Source organism: Rana temporaria, chromosome 3, assembly GCF_905171775.1.
Source record: "Rana temporaria chromosome 3, aRanTem1.1, whole genome shotgun sequence".
In the NCBI taxonomy this organism is placed as follows: Eukaryota; Metazoa; Chordata; class Amphibia; order Anura; family Ranidae; genus Rana; species Rana temporaria.
Genome location: NC_053491.1, coordinates 72,856,743 through 72,880,250, shown reverse-complemented (window position 1 = coordinate 72,880,250; position 23,508 = coordinate 72,856,743). Strand labels below are relative to the sequence as shown.

Genomic DNA, 23,508 nt, shown 5'->3' with positions numbered 1-23,508 from the left:
TTACAGCTTGAAAAATGTGTTATCTCCATTACAAATGCTACTTTTACTCCCGTTTCATACTTTATTTTGAGCAAGCGCGGGTTTCCTAGCATACACATGCTCGAGTTTCTCGTCGAAAACAAGCCCAACGAGGAACACGACAAGCAAATTCAGACTCCCGTCGAGGAAAAAGAGAACTTGCTCTCTTTTTTGCTTGTCGAGTTCCTCGACAGTTTCCTTGATGAAAAACGTACACACGACCGGTTTCCTCTGCAAAAAAGCTCTCCCACCAAGTTTCTTGATGGATTCTGCCGAGGAAACCGGTCGTGTGTACGAGGCCTGAAACAATTATGACCGCATAGCTCCCAGCTGTCCTTCATTTGGAGGGACTGTAACTCTGAGACCAAATCCGAAGTCCCTCGTGCAGCCTCAGTGGTCTCTTTTTGGTCTGATGTGTACATCGCTATACAAAATGTACTATCTTACTACCAAAAGTGTTATGTTGGGCTACATTTTTAATCCAACCTCTATTACTGCATTTGAAAAGCCAATAAAAAGAAAAAATTGAGGTCAAAAAGCCAATGTCAATGACGTGTCCTTTGTCTACATACTGTCTGCTAAAAGGACCCCCTCCATCATTTCAGAAGGTTGGGTGGTAATTATGACAGTATCACTTTGCTGACAAAAAATATTAAAAGTCAACAGCTACAAATACTGCAGCTGCTGACTTTTAATATATGGAAACTTACCTGTCCTGAGCGCCCTGCGATGTTGGCACCCGAAGCCGATCTGTCCCTTGGCTCTTGGGTGGAGGCGCCGCCATCTTCGGTAAGACCCCTTTCACACTGCAGCTTCACTTCCGGGTTCCCTACTGTGCATGCACGAGTCGCGCTGCACGATCCCACTGGACCCTGCTGTCTTCTGGGACCTGTGTGTCTCCCAGAAGACAGAGGGGGGACAGAGTAAGTGCCGGACGTGGCGTAGGTCACCGCAGCGATCTAAGTGGGAGCAAATACCTGGATTACACAGGTATCTGCTCCCTTCTCTCCCCTGAAAGGTGCAAGATGTGACACTGGAGGGGGGAAGGATTCCAAAAAGCGGAAGTTTAATTTTTGGGTGAAACTCTACTTTAAGTTCACTTAACAATATAGGGTGCTTCTATGAACTAAATACTCAATAAGCATATTCACAGTTTAAAAAAATTAAATAAAATTAGCAAGCATGTCAAGCTCTCATTTGCAGAAAGCTAATATTTTGATGCTGAAAAAATATTCTTAGAAAACTTCTAATATAAAAGTTAGTATTATCATAACTGCAAATAGAAATGATTTTAGCATTCCAGCATTTGTTAGATTTGTGAATAAAACGAATTGAGCTAAAATTTACTCTTGTCAGAGGAAGTGTTTTACCTAAGCAAGTTACAAAAACTCACAATACTGGTATCCAGCTGGATAGTGTCCTGTAAATTCTACATTTAATGGAATGTTCGGGTGTGTCTGCATACTTTCATCTTGATTATGTGTTCAAATAATAACTCACCAAGCAAAAGAATTTAATTGGGAGGCAAAGCATGGTTTCACTCCCAACAAATAGCATGCTTTGCTCATGAAATTACTACGCACTGTCCAAGTTTTTAGATGTGCATGAACAGTCAAAACGATGCTGTTCGAAGTGAACTGACAAGTGCATTTTATATGGCGGAATAGCCATTATTTCTATAAACCATCCATCCTGGCTGGTACAGACACTACCACTATCTCCATCGCTGCAAAGCAGTTTGCCCTATTTCAGGAGAACAATAACCCGAGCCACTGTAAATGCTGTACCAACAATGCACAGGCTAGTTCTACTAAAAATAAATTATTATTATTATACAGGATTTACATAGCGCCAACAATTTGTGCAGTTACAATGCAATTCAATACAAGAGGAATCAGAGGACCCTGCTTGTTAGAGCTTACAAGAGTTGAGTTATAATTAATGGATGCCATTCGCTGCTGCTTTGCGTGAACTGTACTTTTTTTTATCATTGCCTGAACTAGCTGAAATAAGGAAAGTATTGTTTAAAGCCTATGACAACTTTTAGAAAGAAATATTTATTTATGAATGTTAATTTTTTGTTATAGTCAACCTGTCCTAGCTCCAAAGTAAAGTCCTAGTTCCAAAGTAAGAGGAAACAGTGGCAGCTGGTGGTATATTTTTTTTTACCACCAGTTTCCCCTTGATCGGTCGCCAGGTCAACTCCAAACCACCCCCCCCATCGCCGGTCGCACTTGCCCCATCTAGGTTGTGGCAGGTCCAGGCTTCCCCTGCATCTCCTAATCCCCTGCATCACGCCATGCGTCTCCTCCCTCCTCTCGCCATCCATCTCCTCCTGTCACATACTACGGTGAACAGGAGTAAACCACAACTGCGGTTAAGGAAAGATTTCAATAAACGTGAAAGAGCACAATTGCATTAAAGATTCCAATGCACTTCTCTATGCAAGTGATTATCAGTACTGGACCCCAGGCGTGACTCCAATCAGAGAACAGGAGTTTGGGGGTTCTCTACATCATATCACTTTACATAAAGGAATGCATTGGGCTACTAAGGGAGGAGGTATTACAACATACCCTCTAAGCTTAGCCAACAAAAAGGTATAACGAACATGTTCAGAATTTAAGGGCGGAAGCTGTATACAAGTAACAACAAATGTCAAGCACGTAGCATATGGAATTATTGTATGCAATTAGCAATTTACTGGAGAGAGGCAACTTTAGCGTAAATGATTTGAGAATGTATGTCCCTTTAAGATATTGCACAGCGGTCAGCTGAAGACACAGCAAATAATCCCAAGCAGTAGGATAGCATTAAATAAGCAAATTTTAAATACAGTACTTGTAAAGGCTATATGTGAAGCGGGTAATACTAGAGCAGTAATAGTACTTATCCGTTTGCAGGGATGAGTGTTTTCCAGTAAACAAAGTATTGCAGCAGCAATGGGATTCGTTTATGGAGGGTCTCCTGGTGGGGGATATCTTGGGGTGTCCGCAGCAACTGTAGTAAGGTTGACAGCGTAGATCCAGGCATGGGATGGTTCCCAGTTTAGGGAAAGATAGTAGATGTAGTTTAATTGTAGCCAAGCCGGCTACGGCCGACAATAATAGAACAACGTGTATACTACACGCTGTTCTGTTTATAGCAGAGAGGCATGTGTGCCGAATAGAGCGTTAATTACGCTCGGCACTTCCGCGCTCCAGGCTGGAACGCACGTGGCGCTGGGCGATGACGTTATTGCGCGGTCGCCATTTGCGGTCCAGCGTGGAACGCAATACGGCGACAGAGGCGCCGATTACACCTCCCTCCTGCTCCTAGGTGGCCAATCAAATTGCCTCTATTTTTGGCCAATTGACTGATGCGTCTTATGACACGCTTCCTGATTGGACGGGAGGAGAATCAGTGTGACAATAGAAAATATTCATTCGCTTGGGGCGCAGTGCTCTGCACCTTGAGCCTACCCTTTGCAGCCTAATTTAGCCTGTGGCTCTAATCACATGTTTAAAAAAAAAAAACTCGCCCCTGGTGCTGATGCGAGTGCCCGGCGGGCACGATCACCTCCGGGCACCAGAGATCACTTGTGACAGAACTAGAACCGGGAGCTGTGTGTGTAAACACACAGCTCCCGGTTCTTTCAGGGGGAGAAATTACTGATCGTATGTTCATACAATGTAATGTAATGTATCAACAACTAGTCAGTCCCACCCCCCCTTCAGTTAGAACACAATGAGGGAACCTAATTAACCTCTTGATCGCCCCCTAGTGTTAACCCCTTCCCTGCCAGTGATATTTTTACAGAAATCAATGCATTTTTTTTAGCACTGATCGCTATAAAAATGCCAATGGTCCCAAAAATGTGTCAAAAGTGTCCGATGTGTCCGCCATAAGGTCGCAGTACCGATAAAAATCGCAGATCACCGCCATTACTAGAAAGAAAATTATTAATAAAAATGCCATAAAACTATCCCCTATTTTGTAGACGCTATAACTTTTGCACAAAATCAATCAATAAACGCTTATTGCAATTTTTATATTTTATATTTATTACAGCAAAAAGTTAAAAATATTCATTTTTTTTTACAATTGTCGCTCTATTTTTGCATATAGTACAAAAAAATAAAAACAGCAGAGGTGATCAAATACCACCAAAAGAAATCTCTATTTGTGGGAAAAAAAGGACATCAATTTTGTTTGGGAGCCACGTAGCACGACCGCACAATTGTCAGTTAAAGCGACACAGTGCCAAAACGCAAAAAAGTGGCCCGATCATTGACCAGCAAAATGGTCCGGGGCTGAAGTAGCTAAAGCGACACAGTGGCGTATTGCAAAAAATGGCCTGGTCAGGAAGTGGGTAAAACCTTCCGGAACTGAAGTGGTTAACACAAACGGACACAAGGCTTATACATGGTGATCGACTTGGCGATCTGGTAGGTAAACAGGGGTGTGGGGGGACACGGTGATGGTAAAATATTAGTAACAAATGAGTGTAGGTATAAAGAGAACCTGTTACATTTCCAATGAGCAAAGTGAAAGGCTCACTGTACTACTGTATATTCAGTTTAGATGACCTTGTTCTGTTTTATACAAAGTAAAATGTAATGTACAAACAACTACAGAAAATAGTAAAAAGACATTTAAAATGTCATTAGTCATAATATGTGTGTTGTATTTACCCTCTTAGCATTCAAATTTGTTAGACCTTAACTAAGTATCACCATCGTTTAAATTACTTAATACTATTACTTCAAATGTTCTTTCATGTTGCTCACAAAGCAGCTTGACCTTCTTCTGCTGATTTCTCAATTATATACAAGGTTGCATACTTTGCATAACTTGGCAAGTCATCTATTTACAATGCAGAACACGTATTAAAGGAACATTAAAAACTTTACGTTTTGGTATGTGGCAAGTGATAAGATTCTTATTTCATGACTAATGTTGTTATGCAACCCATGACAAAGTCTACCCAGAGTCTGGTATTTGTGTCATGGGAATGTAGGGCACAGATGTGTATATTATATATGAATATGATTAGAGTGTTTATATAAGGCAAGTATTTGTGCTGAGGCTGTAAAAGGTAAGATGAGTGGTTTATGGACATTAAACAAAGCATACAAAAAATCTTATGGAATAGAGCAGATTTCCACATACAGTATATCCATTCAATAAAATGACAAACTATATTATATATATATATATATATATATATATATATATATATATATATATATATATATATATATATATATTTTTTTTTTTGTAAGATTGGGGTTATTAGACTACAGCGATAGATGCGTTTTCCAGTGAGTACGCCAATCCAGAACTGAGTTTTTAAGGGCCTGGTAGCCCACTTTTATTTAAAAGCATGAAAGTTCACAAATACAATAGCAGCCCTCGCAGGGGGTTCCACCATTCCTGTATCTTGCCAAATCAACAGTTTAGCCTCCCGGCTGTCATACTTGTTATCTGGCTGTTTCAGGCCTTTAGCCTAGGCCCCAGTTTTGTTCCTCAGAACAGTTTCCTAGAGATAAGCTCAAACCTCGCTTACTCCTGTCAGCATCTTGCTGCTCCGTCATTAGTGACATCTGCCTCCTGCAGACATGCACACACAGCCTCTGACTCCACTCAGAGGGATTTTGGGAATCCACCTGATTCCCGGGACAGACTTCCTGTCTGTAGGGTGGGGCCATGAGCTATAGTCAGGTCACAACTAAATAGCTGAACACACAGCTGTGTAATTAGTGTGTCTTTCTCTCCAACATATGGCGGTCAACCAGCAATCTTTCCCATAGCACAGAGTCCCACCCTCACAATATATATATATACACACACACACTCCTGGCACTCCTTCCATATGTGTGTTTTTATCTGGTAGGGTCACTGCAATCTCATCAAATGTAAGTTATGATTTAGAATACTTCTAAATGACTATTAGCTATATATACATACTACGGGTTCTCCCACCTATCCTCTTATTTTCTTTCTTTGAATATACCGGTTTGTCCCCTGGACCTGTATTGTACTCCCTCAGCTTTACCCCACTCGAACCCTGAGGACCACCACCACACGACCACAACATGAAAATAAAATTTCTGTATGACAGTATCATCTATTAACAATACAGAAACATCCTAGCACCTTTACACCTATATTTTCTCAACCAATTACCAGTTCCACAGTATTTTAAATCCAGCATCTGAAAGGCAAATTTAAAAGTGACAATGACTCTCATGTTTCAGACACTCACTGTGTACAGCGAGTTGCCAAGAATATACTGTAAATAGAGTGGTTCTGAATGAGTTGCTTTACCCAGACAGCCTAGTATTTACACATTTGCTGGACAGTGTCACTGATTTAAAGCAGAAATAAACTCTTCTGTCCATTGTTAAAACATTTCCAAACCCCTTTGCTAAAGTTCTAGAAATGTTTGACAACAGATCAATACACCAATACTTGCATGTTTACTGTGTGTTGAGATGAAGGCCACACTACCCTTGCTGCCGCAGAAACAGGCGCCATCTTTGATGTGTCCTGGCACCTACTTTCTTCATGCCCTCCTCCACTGAAAATGCACATTAGCAAAAGATCCTACACAAGGGCAGTAGTTAGTAATAAGGGGTTACCGAAAGGAGATAGTATATCATGACAGTGAGCGCCAATGTTGGAGGTGGAGGCTGATGCCATCCTAGCAAGGCGCTCTGAGGGTCTTGCCATGAAAAGGATTGCAGAACTGAAGGACACACTGATCATCCACAGGTATATGTCACCTGCTTAAATAGCATAGATAATACAGCAAGGCTTTAGAGGACTTTACTACTATGGAAGTAATATATGCATTCAGCACTTTTATATTGGGGAGCACTTCCACAAACTGTTTACTTCCACTTTAACAGAGCAACAGTGGCTTTCTGAAACTCCTGTAGGTCTCCTGGTCTTTTTTGGCAGTTGATCAGATTTTTTCTGGCAGAGCAGTTGTTATGTAGGAGTGCTTCTTTCAACATTTCTAGCATCAGTGTGCTAAAATCCTCCAAATGCAACACATACACACTCACAAATCTTTTGGCTAGAAATACACTATACGCCAGAGGATGACCGAACAAGCAACACAAGCCAGGAATAGGGAACATTTCCAATGTCATATACTAGCAAGCCACAACACTAAATACTGGAGTTTGCAATCTCGCTCCCTCCTCCCTATCCATACCTGTCGTTGCATAAAAAACTTTTTCATATATATATATACTCTGCTTCACTGCCCGGTTCCCTACGACGCATGCGCGAGTCGCGCTACGCCTGCCGATTGGCTCCCGCTGTCTACTGGGAGCCGAGTGTTCCCAGAACACAACGGGGGGACGGGGACGGGAGGTGACGTTATGCCCGCAGTCTGCCCGAGACTGTGTGGCCGGAAGTGGGTGCAAATACCTGTCTTTAGACTGGTATCTGTACCCCCCTGAAAGGTGTCAAATGTGACACCGGAGGGGGGAGGGTTCCGATCAGCGGGAGTTCCACTTTAGGGTGGAGCTCCGCTTTAAAGTCATCTTTAGAAATTATGTTACACATAATAAAGACAGGAATTGCATGCCTTTCTTTTCCAACCACTGTTCAAACAGACGATGAATAGAAGGGTTGTTCATACTCAAAGCATCTGGCAGCATAGACACCCATCCAGTTACAAAAATACTTAAGTCAAATATAAATAATGAGTAATAGGTAGCAATGCTAACAAGTAATCTGCACCAGCAAATACAATGGTCAAGTTAATGCCAAGCATCTGATGTATTGGTCTCTAGAGGATTCCTTCGCATTTTCCGCTCATTGTGATTATAGAACAATCTGAACTCAAACTAAAAGGGTTTCGTCCAACAGTAAAATGACGCCATTTAATGGAAACTAAAACACAATTCACATGATAGAATGACTAGGTAAGAAAAAGCCTTCTGTTAATCTTGGCCATTTTTCCTCTCACGCCTTATAGATAACTATAAATATTAGCGGCTGTGGCTCTTTGGCGTTTCTGCACCCACCCTTCCTCTATCTCTAACAAGCAGGAAGGAGTTGATTCCCCTGAATTAAGGGAGCATTCTGAAAGCGTGAACAATCCTATCTTAAATTTTTTTTGGGGTGGTGCCAATACATCTGAGCAGTAAAATGTTTTCCCCTCCCTATCCGTGACATTATTAACCAGTTAAGGACCAGCCGTCGTATTTATACTGTGGCAGGTTGGCTCCCCTGGGCAAATCGCTCGGGCACTTTAAGAGCACTAGGGGGCACGCGTGGCGCGACGACAGAGCTGATGCACGTGCCTGGCGGCCACGATGTCCATCGGGCACCCGCGATCACTCCTGCAAAAGACAGAACGGGGATTTGTCAATGTAAACAGACAGATCTCCATCCTGTCAGGAGAGAGGAGACAGATCTGTTGTTCATACTGCTTCATACTGAACAGTGATCGGTCTCTTCCTCCAGGCAGTCCCACCCCCAGACAGTTAGAAACACTCCCTAGGACACACATTTAACCTCTTCCCTGACAATAATGGGCCAAATCCTCAAAAGAGATACGCAGGCGGAACTGCTGTTCAGCCTGCGTATCCCTGTGCCTATCTTTGGAACTGATCCACAGAAGGATTTTTCCAAAGATAGGCATAAGATCTGACATCTGTAAGACACTTACACTGTCAGATCTTAAGACCATTATGGCCGAATCCATCTTTTTAATTCTTGCTCAAGTATACCTTTAGAAGTTCGTATGAAGATGGCAGCCTGAAGCCTCGTACACACGCTTGGTTTTCTCGGCAAGAACCAGCAAGAAAACTGGCTGCAGAGCTTTCTTGCCGAGTAAACCGAACGTGTGTATGAGGCTTTCGGGTTTCTCGTCAAGAAAACTGCCTAAAATCTCGACGAGAAAAATAGAGAACATGTTCTCTATTTTCTCGTTGTGATTCTCGGCAGTGTTTTCCTGCCAAGAAACCCTAGAGCAGGGGTCTCAAACTGGTGGCCCTCCAGCTGTTGCAGAACTACAAGTCCCATGAGGCATTGCAAGGCTGACAATTACAAGCATTACTCCCACAGGCAGAGGCATGATGGGACTTGTAGTTTTGTAACAGCTGGAGGGCCGCGAGTTTGAGACCCCTGCCCTAGAGTGTGTATACTTACCTGTTGCCGTGGAAACCTGTGCATGCTTGAAATGACTTTGACGCATGCGCGGTAGCTTCCTAGGCATAGGTACGGTACAGCAAGATGGTGGCGACGGCATCGAATGTGACAAGTGCATGCTCGTCATACGCAATGACGTCACCGCGTTCTTGCCTTTAAAAAGAACTGTGTCTGTACACTGGGGCGGCAAGAGATTCTTGCGAATAATCTCATCAGGGAAAACAACGTTTTTTCCTGACAAGATTCTGGCCCGTGTGTACAGGGCTTGAGAGCCTGCACCTGTACCAAAAAAGTCAGAATCTGCAAGCCCATATTTTTTATCATCAGGTCTTTTCTAGTCTGTGTATTCTACCTGTACACACAATTATTGGATGCCATTGCAACAAAACAGAACACAGATTGTACCTGGGGAAAGTAAATCACTTGACAAGCTCCAGTTTCTTGTTTCCCCCAGTCTGTTCTTTGTGTCCAGGAGCCAGGATTTGATGTCATGCACTTTCCTGCCCAGCTGAGAAGGATATGGAAGGCTGGGATATGAGCAATATGCTTCCTGTTTCTGATTGGCAACACTTGTGAAACTTGTTCTACATTGCATTCTGCTAGCCGAAACCATGCAAGACAATTAATCTGTTCACTGTTGGAGGAACGAATGATTCTAGTGCCAAAGGGAACTTAAAGTAGGAAGTTCTAAATTTAAATAACTCTAAAGATTTTGTCCTGCAAGAAATGGCATCCTCCTTGCCTATGGTTAAAGTGGTTGTTAAGCCACTCTAAGCTGTATACACCATCAGCACTGCCTCCTAGTGTAGTGTCCCCCTCTGGGTGTGATTTATAAAAATAAATGCTGCTCATTTCAGTGCCAAGATTGTGATCACATGACTGGTCAGCTTTCTCCTTTTCTCCTCTGAGAGATGCAGTGGGCGGGGCTCAAATTCCTCTGCTGATGTCAGTCTGGAGGGGAGGAGGAGAGAGCTGGCTGGTCATGTGATCGCAATCTCGCTCTTAAATTAGGTATTTACAGTATTTATATTTATAAATCATTCACAGCGGGGAACACTGCAATAGGAGGCAATGCAGATGGTGTATACATGTTAGCAGGGCCGCCATAAGGGGGGGGACAGCCGATACAACTGTAAGGGGCCCGGGGCCCGTCTTGGCCAGAAGAAGGCAGAAGGGGTGAAGGGGATAGAAATTATCTTACAGCTTTTGCTGCTCTCTTTGTCATTGAGCCCAGACATCAAGCCGTTTACTGCCACCTCTGGCTACTATGTGCATGTGCACCTCTCGTGTGAACGACCTGTACTGTGCTCCTCTGTGTCAGCAACATGTCAGCTTTGTGAAAATGAGCTGGGACTAGGTAGGAAGATTTCCTTTACAAGTAGGGGCTGTGAAGGAAAGGGAGGGGCTGTTCAGGGACAGGGAGGGGCCAGAGGCGTGTCTGTTTACAAATTTGTGCATGTGTGGGGCTGACATATATTTACAGGTGGGGGCTGACATATATACAGGATTGAGGGGGGGCTGAGTGCGTACAGGTGAGGTGGCCGGTGTGTGGATTTCGTGGGATTGCTCATGGGCAAGCCCTGAGGAATGTTGGTGGTCAGGCTTGGGGGGGGCAGGCCTAAAGCTGTGTAAGGGGCCCAAAAATTTCTGATGGCTGCAGGTTAGTGTTATGAGATCAGCAGGAGGGGGGCTCACACACAACAGAGGGACAAGGGGGAAGGAGGACACCAGAGCAGAGAGGAGAATCCCAGTAGATCAGCAGTTTTTGAAACACTCAGAGCAGCCCGTTCAATGTCACTTAAATTCCTTTTTTTTTTTACCCACTCTGATGCTCGGTTTGAACTTTAGCAAGTCATCTTCTCCACGTCTAGATGCATAAATGCACCGAGTTGCTGCCATGCGATTTGCAAATTAGAAATTTGTGTTACTGAGCAATTGAACATGTGCACCTAATAAAGTGTCCGGTGAGTGTATATTGTACATTCACATCAGTAGCTGCCCACAAGAGCTTACAGTAAAGGCCCTTAACATATTCATACATAAATACACATACTAGGGTCAATTTAGACATTAGCCAATTAACTTACCAGCATTTCTTTGTAGTGTGGGAGGAAACCCATGCAAGCACAAGGAGAACATGCAAACTCCAATGTTATAGGTGGGAGGCTAACACAAGGGGGGGGGGGAGTTATTTCTGCAGGAGTTTGGTACACCCAGCATGAAAAGCCTAGGAAGACTGAAGTTATTATAATTAGTAAATGTATTCAAGCTATTACCAAAGTATATCTAAATCCTGAATGGATGATACTTTGTTTGTTAAATCAATAAACAGCATAAACAACTGTAATTTTTTTATATATATATATATATATATATATATATATATATATATATATATATATATATAGATTTTCAGCCATTTCCTATCTACATTCATTGACTTGCAGGCAGAGGAGATAAGAAATATATTTGTACAATAAATTGTGTGAATATTCACCTTAAGGTGGCTGCAAGGGTAAAAAGATGTTTACCTTAATTAATTATCTGCATTAAAGTGATATTAAAGCGGAGTTTCACCCATTTAAAAGTCAGCAGATACAAAATGTGCAGTTGTTGACATTTAATAATCAGACACTCACCTGTCCCACGGTCCAGCGATGAAGGTGCAGGAAGCCCCGCTCCTCTCTCCCTCCTCTATGAGGCGCCGGCATTCTAACTGTGGGCGCCCGGCTGAGGCCTTGTACACACGACCGAGTTTCTCTGCAAAAACCAGCAAGAAACTTCCTGGGAGATATTTTATTGCCGAGGAAACCGGTTGTGTGTACATTTTCGTCAAGGAAACTGTCGAGAAACTCGACGAGCCAAAAAGAAAGCATGTTCTCTATTTCCTTGACGGGAATGGAGAAAATTGGCTTGTCGAGTTTCTCGACGGCTTCACAAGGAACTCGACGAGCAAAACGATGTGTTTCGCCCGTCGAGTTTCTCGGTCGTGTGTACGAGGCCTGAGGCTTCACAGCCGGGGGTGCACTGCACATGGGAGGGGGGAAAGGTGAACTTTCTTTCAGCGTCGCAGAGCCAGGGGAGGAAGTGGGAGCTGGGTGCCCGTAAAAACAGAGTGCCCGCTCCTCCCCCAAAAAAATTACATGCCAAATGCGGCATGACAGGGGGTCACTTGCTCTTAAAGGGGAAGTTCCATTTTTGGGTGGAACTCCGCTTTAAAGTCTCTTTAAAAAAAAAATTATAACAACAACAAATATGTCTATACTTACTAACTCTGTGTAATGGTTTTGCAGAGCAGCCCCGATACTCCTATATCCAGGTCCCTTGCCGGTGCTCCTAGCCCCTCCCTCCTGCCCCCAGAGCAAGCAGCATGGGCGCCTAAGCAAGCTTGATTCCGAGCTGCAGCTCTGCATGTCCATTCACACACAGCCGGAGCTCGGCCGCGCCCCCTCTCTCTCCTGATTGGCTTAGTGACTATGATTAACATCAGTGGGAGCCATTAGCTCAGCCAATGTGGAGGCAAAGTCCCTGAAGAGCCGAGGCACTCATGCACAACATTGGATAGAGATGGGGCTTGGGTATTAAGGGGGGCTGGGGGGGATGCTGCCCAGAGAATGTTTTAACATTCATGCATAGAATGCACAATGGTAAATAACCTTAAACTATTTTATGGTAAAAAAAATTAAAACTTTTAAAAGCTTCTCCCTATCAACCCCTCCCCTCTCTCTCTCTTCTCACAGAAGGCTTGGCAGCAGCAAGAGCCAGCGGCTCCTGCTGCTGTCAGTCAAAGCCTGCGAGGAGGGAGGGGGCGGGATGTGTGTCTATAGATGTACAAGTGGCCCTCTAGCAAGTGGCTTGCTATGGAGGCACTCAGAGAAGGAGGAGGAGCCAAGAGTGATGGCGGGGAACCCCAGAAAAGGAGGTTCACGGCCGCACTATGCACAACGATTGCACAGAGCAGGCAAGTATAACATGTTTGTTATTTAAAAAACCCTCTATAAATCATTTTAAATTGTACCCTTTGTGTTAAATTTAAAGTCCACTTTTTTGCATCCCATATGCCCCCCCCCCCCCAATACAAATAGCTTTAAAAATCCATTTGCAAACAAACCAATTACCTAAGAAAAACATAACAAAAAAAGAAGACTGATTACCTTTGCACTGGCCTCTGACATCTCCGGGAAGCATGGGTTACGTCATCGTGCCTTGCTGCAGACCTGGAAGCTTGAAATCCTGCAAGAACGCACTCTATCCCATTAAAAGAGTGCATTCCCACAGGATTCTGAACTATTCCAGAAGGGAGCATGGAGGTACGGTGATGTTACCTATTGTTCCTGGAACTTTTGTAGGCCAGGGCCAAGGTAAATAAAAAATTCCCAGGTGATATGTTTATTTACAAGTGGCTTTTAATGGGCAACATGGGACATGCAAAAAAAAAAAAGGGGGATCTTCAATTCAGCATGCAAGGTCCACTTTAAGAGCCCATTCACACCTAGGCGTTTTGTCGCCTGTAGCGCGACGCTCACAAACGCCAGAGGGACCAAAATACATTAAAGTCTATGGGGATGGTTCACATCTGAACGCTGATGCGCCTGACGCCCATCGCCTGTAGCCAAAAAAAGTTCCGGACCCTTTTTTGTCGCGCATATCGGGCGGTTTGGGCGTATTTGAGCGTTTCCATTTCCCATAGAAAGTAATGGAAACGCTCGATTCAAGCGACTTGCGCGACAACGGGCGTTTGCTACGGGCGTTTCGTCGCTTTTATCAATAGAACTTGTCGTCCATGCAGAAGATTAAAAAAATCTACCAACATAGCAACAAGTGATGAAAAGATGATAGTTTTTCCTATTGGCTAAAATAAAAAACGTCGGACAACGATGTATGCAAACGCGCAAATAAGCATGAATACGCGCGACAAAACGCCGGGAAAAAAACGCCGAACGACCGACGCTCAGGTGTGAATGCAGCCTAACTATCCTTGAGGGGGGGGGGGGGGGGGCAGATTCATGTTTACTCATTTCATCTGCATATTACTGGATAACTGATGAGAACATTTACACAATTTATTCTATTTAGTAAATCAGGCCATGTGTGTATTAGAATCTGTTGGGGATCCATTTATCTTTTGGGGCTGTAAACACACATTTTATAGCAAAAAAAAATAATGGAAATTATTCAGTCAAGGTCTCCGCAAGCTGACCTCTCTTCTTCTTTTCAAAGAATGAATGTCTCAAAGTGTAAATTCACGGGCTGGGAACAATGACACTGACTTTGAACTGGAAGACCTGACCCTAGTATCTAGAAATCCCAAGCATGTGTTCATGTTGTGGTCTCATGGGGAATATAGCAAAAAAGGACTGGCTAGTAGAAAAGAGAAAAAAAAATGTACCATGGTTTAAAAAATAATTAGTCTAGGAAAAAAAAAGAAATGCATTCTTGTTGTGCAGTTTACTCCATGTGTACTGTAAGCAGGAGTACCAACTAAAGTAACTACACATTGCTGAACAAGCCATCAATACACATTACTATTTAAGGATATACAACTGGAGGTTAAATCACAGTACATTATACAAAAGAGTATGATACTGCTGCTGTAATAATAATAATATATGGGTGTATGTGTACATATAATTATATATCACATTATAGAGATCCAGACTCAACACAGTTGTCGTTTATTTTATGAACTATACAAATGAGAAGGTTGCAATTTATCTCTAAATTTAGGAACCCAAGGGATTTTATGCTTTAATGACACCCCTAGTTCCCAGAAATTGTATAGGCTAAAACTGTAAAGGTCTGTCCTACTAATCCTTGACATTCTGCAGATGTCATCCAGAACCCCTGCATGCCACTGCAGGTTAGGCGTCTGTTCTGGAAGTTTTATAGTTAGGCAAATCCTATAATCTTATTGCGAATTGGTTCCAAATTATTAATAATTTATTTAATAAAAGATGCACACAGCATCTTTCCAAATAACTGTACTGTTTATTTGTGCAATTTAAGTTTTTATACACATGATTAGGTAGGTATCACATTAATATTACAATTGTACTTTTATTGTACTTTTATGGTAACAAGGGGCGTAACATAGGCAGGCTAATTTCCAATCAGGACTCCAAAAGAATGCAACATCTAATCAAAACATTATTAGTGCCGTGTGCACAGAGAGTGCAGAGTGTAATACATAGGCAAAGCATACAAAATAGAAAATAATTTTAAACAGATTTAACAAACTTCCTTTACAGCCTCTCAACACTTCAATGGCACCATTCTTATCCTGGGCCATCAGTAAAGAACGTGCAAGGATAAAAGCCCAGGATCCTGCACCTTTACAAACAATTCATTAATGGGAGCTTCCATATCTATTCTCAAGCTTGAAGATGGATGGTAGGTTACCCTTGAAGAACATATGCTATTAGTGGGATACTAAGGCCCCGTACACATGGTCGGTTTGGTCCGATGAGAATGAACCGAAGTTCATTTTCATCGGACCAAACCGACCGTGTGTATAGGCTATCGGTCTGTTTTCCTTCGGTCCAAAATTTTAAAACATGCTTCAAAACCGAACCGATGGTTAGTACAGAAAAGCATCGGTTTAAAACCCGCGCATGCTCAGAATCAAGTCGACACATGCTTGGAAGCATTGAACTTCGTTTTTTTCAGCACGTCGTGTGTTTTACGTCACCGCGTTCTGACCCGATCGGATTTTGAACTGATGGTGTGTACACACATCAGACCATCAGGCCACTTCAGCGGTGAACCAATGAAAACGGTCCGTCAGACCATTCTCATCGGTTTTGTCCGACCGTGTGTACGGGGCCTAAGGCAGCCATTGCCAAGTTCCTTTGGAAACCTGCATGATCATGCCTGGTTGTTCTGACTCAATGGGGGTTGATTTACCAAAGGAAAAAAGTCTGTTCAATTTGCAAATACATTTTCGCCTTAAAGAAGAAGTCCAGCCTGAGCTTGTTTAGCTGTATTTCTCCTATGGGCCATAGGAGTGCAATTCATTTTGCACTCCTGTGTCCAATTTTTGGCAGAGAGCGTTCTGAAGTCCGCTCTCTGCTGAAATCACTGGAATCAGTCCAGGCATCGCATCATCACAACAAAAATTCTGGATCTCACAGGTGTCTGGACTGATGCCTGTCTCAGCCTCTCAGCGAGCTGCTGAGAGCCTGAGGCGGCCGCTCCCCACCCCCTCCACAGCTCAGCACTCCATAGAGGAGCAGAGAGGAGAGTGGCTGACTGACAGTCAGCTGCTCTCCGCTCGGGGAGCTAAGAGAACTCAACCATCGACAATGTTTGATGGCTCTGTTCTCAATGCAGAGACGCCGGGAGACAAATGTAGCATCGGTCCAATGCTGCATCCACCTAGGCAAGTATGATGGGTTAAAACAAAAAAACATATATTTCTCTTTTAAGTTAGCCATACACTAGTAGAATTTGGTTAGAATTTTTGTTTCTAAGAACATAAATTTATTTTCTAATTTTTAATAGAATAATTTTGATCACAATAACGAGAAAATTCTAAAGAGCAGGATAAAAAATTTTTCACAAATGTATGGATTTCTAACTATGTTAAAAAGTGAATTTTCACCATCTTCACTATGCCAAGGGAGAATTTTCTTCCAAAATGAAATGTCCCTTAAAAAAGGAACAGCCTATTTTTCTTCAGTAAATCAATGCCAGTGAATACTGAAGCCAAAGAGCCATAATGACAGCCTCTGTCATTTTCAAAAAAGCCATTAATTGCATCCCCTGTAATTTTTTATTTTGTTTTGGTGAGGTATGTTAACATATTACTAAAGTCAACGTTTAAACATTGTTGATGAATTGAAACCAAAATTCCAGCAAAAAAATGATAAAAACATACACTGCATCCAGAGTGTACATTTGAGACATGCCTTGGTTCCAGAATGAAATAACGCCGGGGTGCATGAGATAAAGTTACGTCATCCGGCTCAGCCAATCAAGTTGGCTGAAGATGCCAAACAAGAAAGACGGCCAGATAATGATGTTGGTGCCAGCGAGGGAGTTCACAGACATCAACTTATTGGAGGGGAGGGGAGGTGAGGTGAGTACAGGTGCTTTAAAGTGGAACTAAACCCTCCTATCTTTTTCAGCCAAGGAAGCTGCCATCTTAGACTGCTTGATCTGCAACTACCATTATGCTGCACGTGATCAGTTATGACACCAACCATTTAATGGTTTAACAGTTTGGTTGAGAGCACAACCAACGTGACAGTTAACATTCCCTGCATGATGGGAATGTATTTTTTTTGAGTTTAGTTCCGCTTTAAGGTACTTTACAGACAGCAATGTACCGAGCTCTGGCTAAACAACAGCGGCCTTTGCAGAAATCACAAGATCAGTGTTTTATACCTGGGCACCTTCATGGCTGCCAGAATTAGCACAGAGCCCTTCATTCTCTTGCACATAAAGTTTTTCACAACCTTTTATACAACTTTACGGTAGTTAAGCTAGATCTTTAATACCTCTTGCTAGTATACTAAAGTATACTAAAGTTGGCCACAAACAGTTAAGCCCTGTACACACGATCGGTTTGTCTGATGAAAAACGGACCGATGGACCGCTTTCATTGGACGAACCGATCGTGTGTGGGCCCCATCGTTTTTTTATCCATCGGTGAAAAAAAATAGAACCCGTTTTAAATGTTTCTTATGGTGTGCAGGCAAGACTGATGAAAGTCAGCTTCATCAGATATCCGATGAAAAAATCCATCGGATCAGATTCCATCACATATCCGATAGTGTGTACAGGGCTTCAGATTTTCATTTAAACATTTGTACAGAGATTTTGAAAAATCAATCAATATAACATTCTTTCTTGTTATCATGGGGTCAACTAATCTCATTGGAAAGACCTTAAATTTTTAATTTGAATTGAATCCCAAATGTGTTAAACAGGTTTCACTACAATATATACAAATTGTCCTTTACCAAAACCACATTTGCAGTTATAACTTCGTGTTTTTTAATTTTCTCCTTACTATGGTCAAAAAATGAACGTTGGTTTGTATCCATTAACCACTAAAGCATTAAACAAATGCACCAAAAAATGAAATAAAAAAAAAATTCTACTGTTTTATGGGCAGCTTTAGAATATAGGTTCTATTAACCCCCCTGGCGGTATTCCCGATTCTGACTCGGGGTTACATTTTTTTGCTACGATCGGTAACCCCGGGTCAGACTCGGGCTCGCCTCGCTGAATCCACAGGAAGTGTTTACTTACCTTGTCCCTGGATACAGCGATGCCACCATAGTGCCTCTGTGTGTCGCCGATCTCCGTTCCCTGCGATGTTACAACGCACGGGGGCGGAGAACGGCGCCAAATTCAAAAAGGTAATCAAACACCTTACATACAGTATACTGTAATCTTATAGATTACAGTACTATATGTAAAAAATACACACCCCTTGTCCCTAGTGGTCTGCCCAGTGCCCTACATGTACTTTTATATAATAAAAACGGTTCTTTCTCCCTGCAAACTGTAGATTGTCCATAGCAACCAAAAGTGTCCCTTTATGTCAAAAATGGTTTTAGATCAGCTAGAAAACAGCGATAATAAATTATAATCACTTGCAGAATTGTGCGATAGCGATTTGTGGGGAAATTCGTCATAAAAAAAAAAGTAATGACAGCGGCAATTCTGCAACTGAGCACATTTCAGTGATTTTGAGTTGATTACATTATTGAATAATTTTTATTATAATTATATTATTATTTGTTATAATTATTTATAATTATTTCCTATATTATAATTTATGATTTTGTTTTTAAAAAAAATTCATACCCGGTATGCCTACTAGACTCTTGTTTGGTCAGATTTAAAGCGGTAGTTCACCCTCACCCACATGATTTTACCATCGAGACAGGCATTGTAGCGCGAGCTACAGTATGCCTGTCCCGATTTTTTTAACCCCGGACTCACCTTGTAATCGTACATTGTAGATTTCGGCTCCCGCGGGGAATGGGCGTGCCTATGGAGAGGGAGGATGATTGACGGCCGGCCCTGGCACGTCACTCTCCCCGAAGACAGCCGGAGTAGGTCTCGGCTCTTCACGGCGCCTGCGCACAGGCTATGCGCAGGCACCGTGAAGAGCCAAGCCTATTTCGGCTATTTCCGGAGAAGCGTGACGCGCCAGAGCCGGCCGTCAATCATCCTCCGTCTCCATAGGCACGCCCATTCCCCGGTATCTTCGATGAACGATTACAAGGTGAGTACGGGGGTAAAAAAATCGGGACAGGCATACTGTAGCTCGCGCTACAATGCCTGATTTTATTGTAGTAGAAAAAAAAAAAAAAAAAATTCCGTTCATAGGGTGAACCCCCGCTTTAAGTGAGTTATTCCTAAAAATTGCAGGCCTACAGTATAAAACGCCAAATTTCCTTGCAAATAATGGTACTGCTTTCAGCACCTAAAATCTGAAATAATCATACCGCTAGGGAGGCTAAAACCTGAGGATATTGCAAGTTGGGAAAGATTTACCATACGTCCCATAATATATACGAGTGGTTTACATGCAACCCCTACTAAGCATCTCTCCACCTAAATAATGGCACAGCTACAAGTGTAAACTTCATTACATAACCATAATAGAAAGGTTCAGTATCATACACGATCACACCCGTCTCCACCCCAGGAGTCAACTCATTCATGACACAGGAGGGGGGAATTCAGAGGTGCCCAAAAGTTCAGGAATTCCAGGAATGTCATTGGGAAGCTCTGTACCATCCCCTCCCCCAGGGATAATGGCTATTGTCTAGAGATGCCACTATTAACGATGTCACTGCATTGTACTCAGCAGTCTATCCCATTCCTAGTCCAACCAAAACATGAGGGCTAATGGCCAAACCTGCCAGATTCCTGAATTTCAGATGTAATTAGTTTAGATGATACTTATTTGGGTTTCAGGCAGTCCTTTTATTATACTATATCACCTGGACAGTTTACTGCACCACCCATTAAATAAAAAGGTGCATTTAAATAATCTGAAAAGAATACCAGAATTAGAAACATTTTACATTGCTGAAAAGACCTAAACTCGCCATAGATGGATCGAAACTCCACCAAACTGGTTAAATTTTGATCCATGTGCTCTTCAACTTCTTAATAAGTAATTACTGTATCACCACAGAGTGGTACTGTGGATACGTAATAGAGTAGACAGTGCCACGTCCCGTTTGGATTAAAGAGAATTTGAAGTATGTAGGTTTGGACTTTTCAGGCACGACAAAAAACAAATACTGTATTTGCTGGCGTATAAGACTACCTTTTACACTTAAAAAAACTGTCCAAAAAGCAGGGGTCGTCTTATACGCCGGGTCAGCTGCTCGGATGCCTGCTGGATGTGCAGTAATACTGTATGTAGCTTCGGCTGTGCAGTAATCCTGGTCAACGCCAAGGGAGCTGACATTTTTCCCTCGGTGTGCCTTCCGGGTCCTCGACTTCGGTGCTGTGAGTGGCCAGAGCTGCGAAGACGTCGCTCCTGCGCATGCGCGCGGGAGTCTTCTTCCCGGCAAGGTCCGGCAGTGTCTGCCGGACCTTCACAGCGCATGCGCCTCTGACGTCAGTGGCTGCATGCAAAGTTATTATCTCCTAAACAGTACAGGTTTAGGAGATAGTCATTTTACCTATAATAAGGCTTACCTGTAGGTAAAAAAAAAAAAAAATGGGTATACAACCACTTAAATTAGAACTTTTTCAAATTTTGGACAGAGTTTACATACCCCACCTTCACCACTGCAGGCATTGTATCTGTACATTCTCTATAAAAAGGTGCATTTATGGATCCTCAGCCACCTAAGTTGCTGCAAGGTGTGCTGTGACTTGTGGTTCCCCCCAGCTGGCCCCTTTGTCTATTGCTGCAATTGTTTCTAACTATAGAATAATATACGCGGAGGGGGCGCAGAGGGCGCACATCCCGTACACAGGGCCATGTGTTTCCTTTCTGACAAGCCTAATAGGAAATCTTCATGAGGTGTTGTTTATAAACAGACGCACCATAGAGAGGTATATAAATTGTCCATACTGACGGCTTCTATACACAACAACGGGCTCCAGTCACACATGTCACAAGTCACACAAGCAATTTTGCCACATTTGGTAAATGCACTGCACTGGATGAAGTTGGCAATTAACTGATCAAACTTGGGTGGTTTCGCAGAGACTGAATACATTTCGATCAGTGCGTGGCCATCCCTGCTTGACAGAAATTGATCGATTGATCAAGATGATGGAAAACTTGTCGATCATCGGCTGCAGCAGCTGATTTGTGTATTCTGGCATCAGCAGGTCCCACCATCAGAATACAATGTCCCAGCAGGAGGGGATCCCCCCATTCATTCTGTTTGTTTGGATGGAGGAATCTGTTTTTTTGTTTGTTTTTTTACTCAGCTTTCAATGGCCAGTTTTGAGGAGGATTATAACCTGAAGAGGTTTTTTTGTTTTTGCTTCCCATCGGGGAATTTTTTATTTTTATTGTATTATCTTTTAGTTAAATAGAAAAAATAACATGTTGTATCAAGCAGTCCAGTGTATCAGGAGCCATAGACATAAAAAGACATGTATACGGGATAAAATACAATGACAAGCATGGCGATACTGTATGGAACAATAATTGTAGCTCAGAGCGACCACAGGGCCTGCACCATGAAGAAACAAGCAGAAAATCATAACAATAGAGCCCAAAAGCCAGACCTAGGCGAGTCAATACTGATTCCGATGCTAAATTAACTACAGAGTAGGCTGGTGGTGCAAACCCCAGAAGTGGGGGAGTAAACAACCTCCATCCATTGGGGATGTTTCCTTTCACTTCATGTTCCACAGCCAAAACAGGAAGTGAGAGGAATTCCCTCCAAAGTAAGTAAACACGTGGTTGTCAACAGATCTAGTGTCCCCGTTGGAAGATTTCCTTTCTATTAACCTCCCTGGCGGTATGATTCTGTCAGAAAAAACATGCTGAAAGCGGTACCATTATTTGCAAGGAAATTTGGCGTTTTATATTGTAGGTCTGTAATTTTTAGAAATAACTCACTTAAATCTGACCAAACAAGATTCTAATAGGCATCCCGGGTATGACATTTTTTTAAAAACAAAATTATAAATTATAATATAATAAATAATTATAAATAATTATAACAAATAATAATATAATTATAATAAAAATTATTCAATAATGTAATCAAATCAAAATCACTGAAATTTTCTCAGTTGCAGAATTGTTGCTGTCATTATTTTTTTTTTTTTATGACGAATTTCCCCACAAATCGCTATCGCACAATTCTGCAAGTGATTATAATTTATTATCGCTGTTTTTTAGCTGATCTAAAACCATTTTTGACATAAAGGGACACTTTTGGTTGCTATGGACAATCTACAGTTTGCAGGGAGAAAGAAACGTTTTTATTATATAAAATTACATGCATGACACAGGACAGACCACTAGGGACAAGGGGGGTGTGTTTTTTTTACATACAGTACTGTAATCTATAAGATTACAGTATACTGTATGTAAGGTGTTTGTTTACTTTTTTGAATTTGGCGCCGTTCTCCGTCCCCGTGCGTCGTAACGTCGCAGGGAACGGAGATCGGCGTCACACGGAGGCACTGTGTGAATCGAGCGAGGTCCCGCTCGCTCACACAGCGGGGTGGCATCGCTGGATCCAGGGACAAGGTAAGTAACTTTGCCTGTGGATCTAGCGAGGCAAGCCCGAGACTGACTCGGGGTTACCGCTCGCAGCAGGAAAATCTAACCCCGAGTCAGACTCGGGAACACCGCCAGGCAGGTTAATGTTCTGGTGACAACCCAAAATTTGGGATTTTCTTTCACTTTCAATGGCAAACAGGACAAATCCAGAGGATGAATCTCCCTAACGGGGACACAGACAGCAATAAAAACCTGACAGGGATCCTGAAAAAAAAAAGTTTTGCCTTTACTTATACCTAAAGCTTTGTAAATTGAGTCGAATATGCTCTACATCTGATAGTGTTTAATAACAAATTAATCAAACCATGCGGAAAGAAAACGAATGCACAAATGCAACAAACCTGCCAGAAAAAACATCAACCACAAGGTCGATCGTACCCTGAGGGCAACCTCACTGTGTGCAAACTACACGGGATGTAAACAGTGCTGGAGCAAAATGGGTGGCTGCCTGGGGCCCCAGACCTCAGGGGCCACCTCGTATTCATGTCCCTGTATATTCCACCATTACATCTGCAGTTTTTAGAGAGTATACCACTACGAGAGACTCATTAAACTGGTGGGGGCCCCATGAACTGAACCCAACCGGGGACCACCGTATGATTTGT

At 42.5% G+C, this 23,508-nt stretch overlaps 1 protein-coding gene across 4 annotated transcripts in view; it reads right to left on the bottom strand.

Annotated features, from left to right (window-relative positions):
- CGNL1 (cingulin like 1) overlaps positions 1–23,508 on the bottom strand; it is a 143,194-nt gene that overhangs the window by 117,821 nt on the left and 1,865 nt on the right. The window contains exon 1 of one of the 4 annotated variants that reach the window (XM_040342751.1): positions 9,577–9,683. The exons of the other annotated variants lie outside the window; for them this stretch is intronic. The gene's annotated coding sequence lies outside the window, so the exon portion shown is untranslated. Of the gene's footprint in view, positions 1–9,576; positions 9,684–23,508 lie in introns of those variants that run through there. 4 annotated transcript variants of the gene reach the window in all.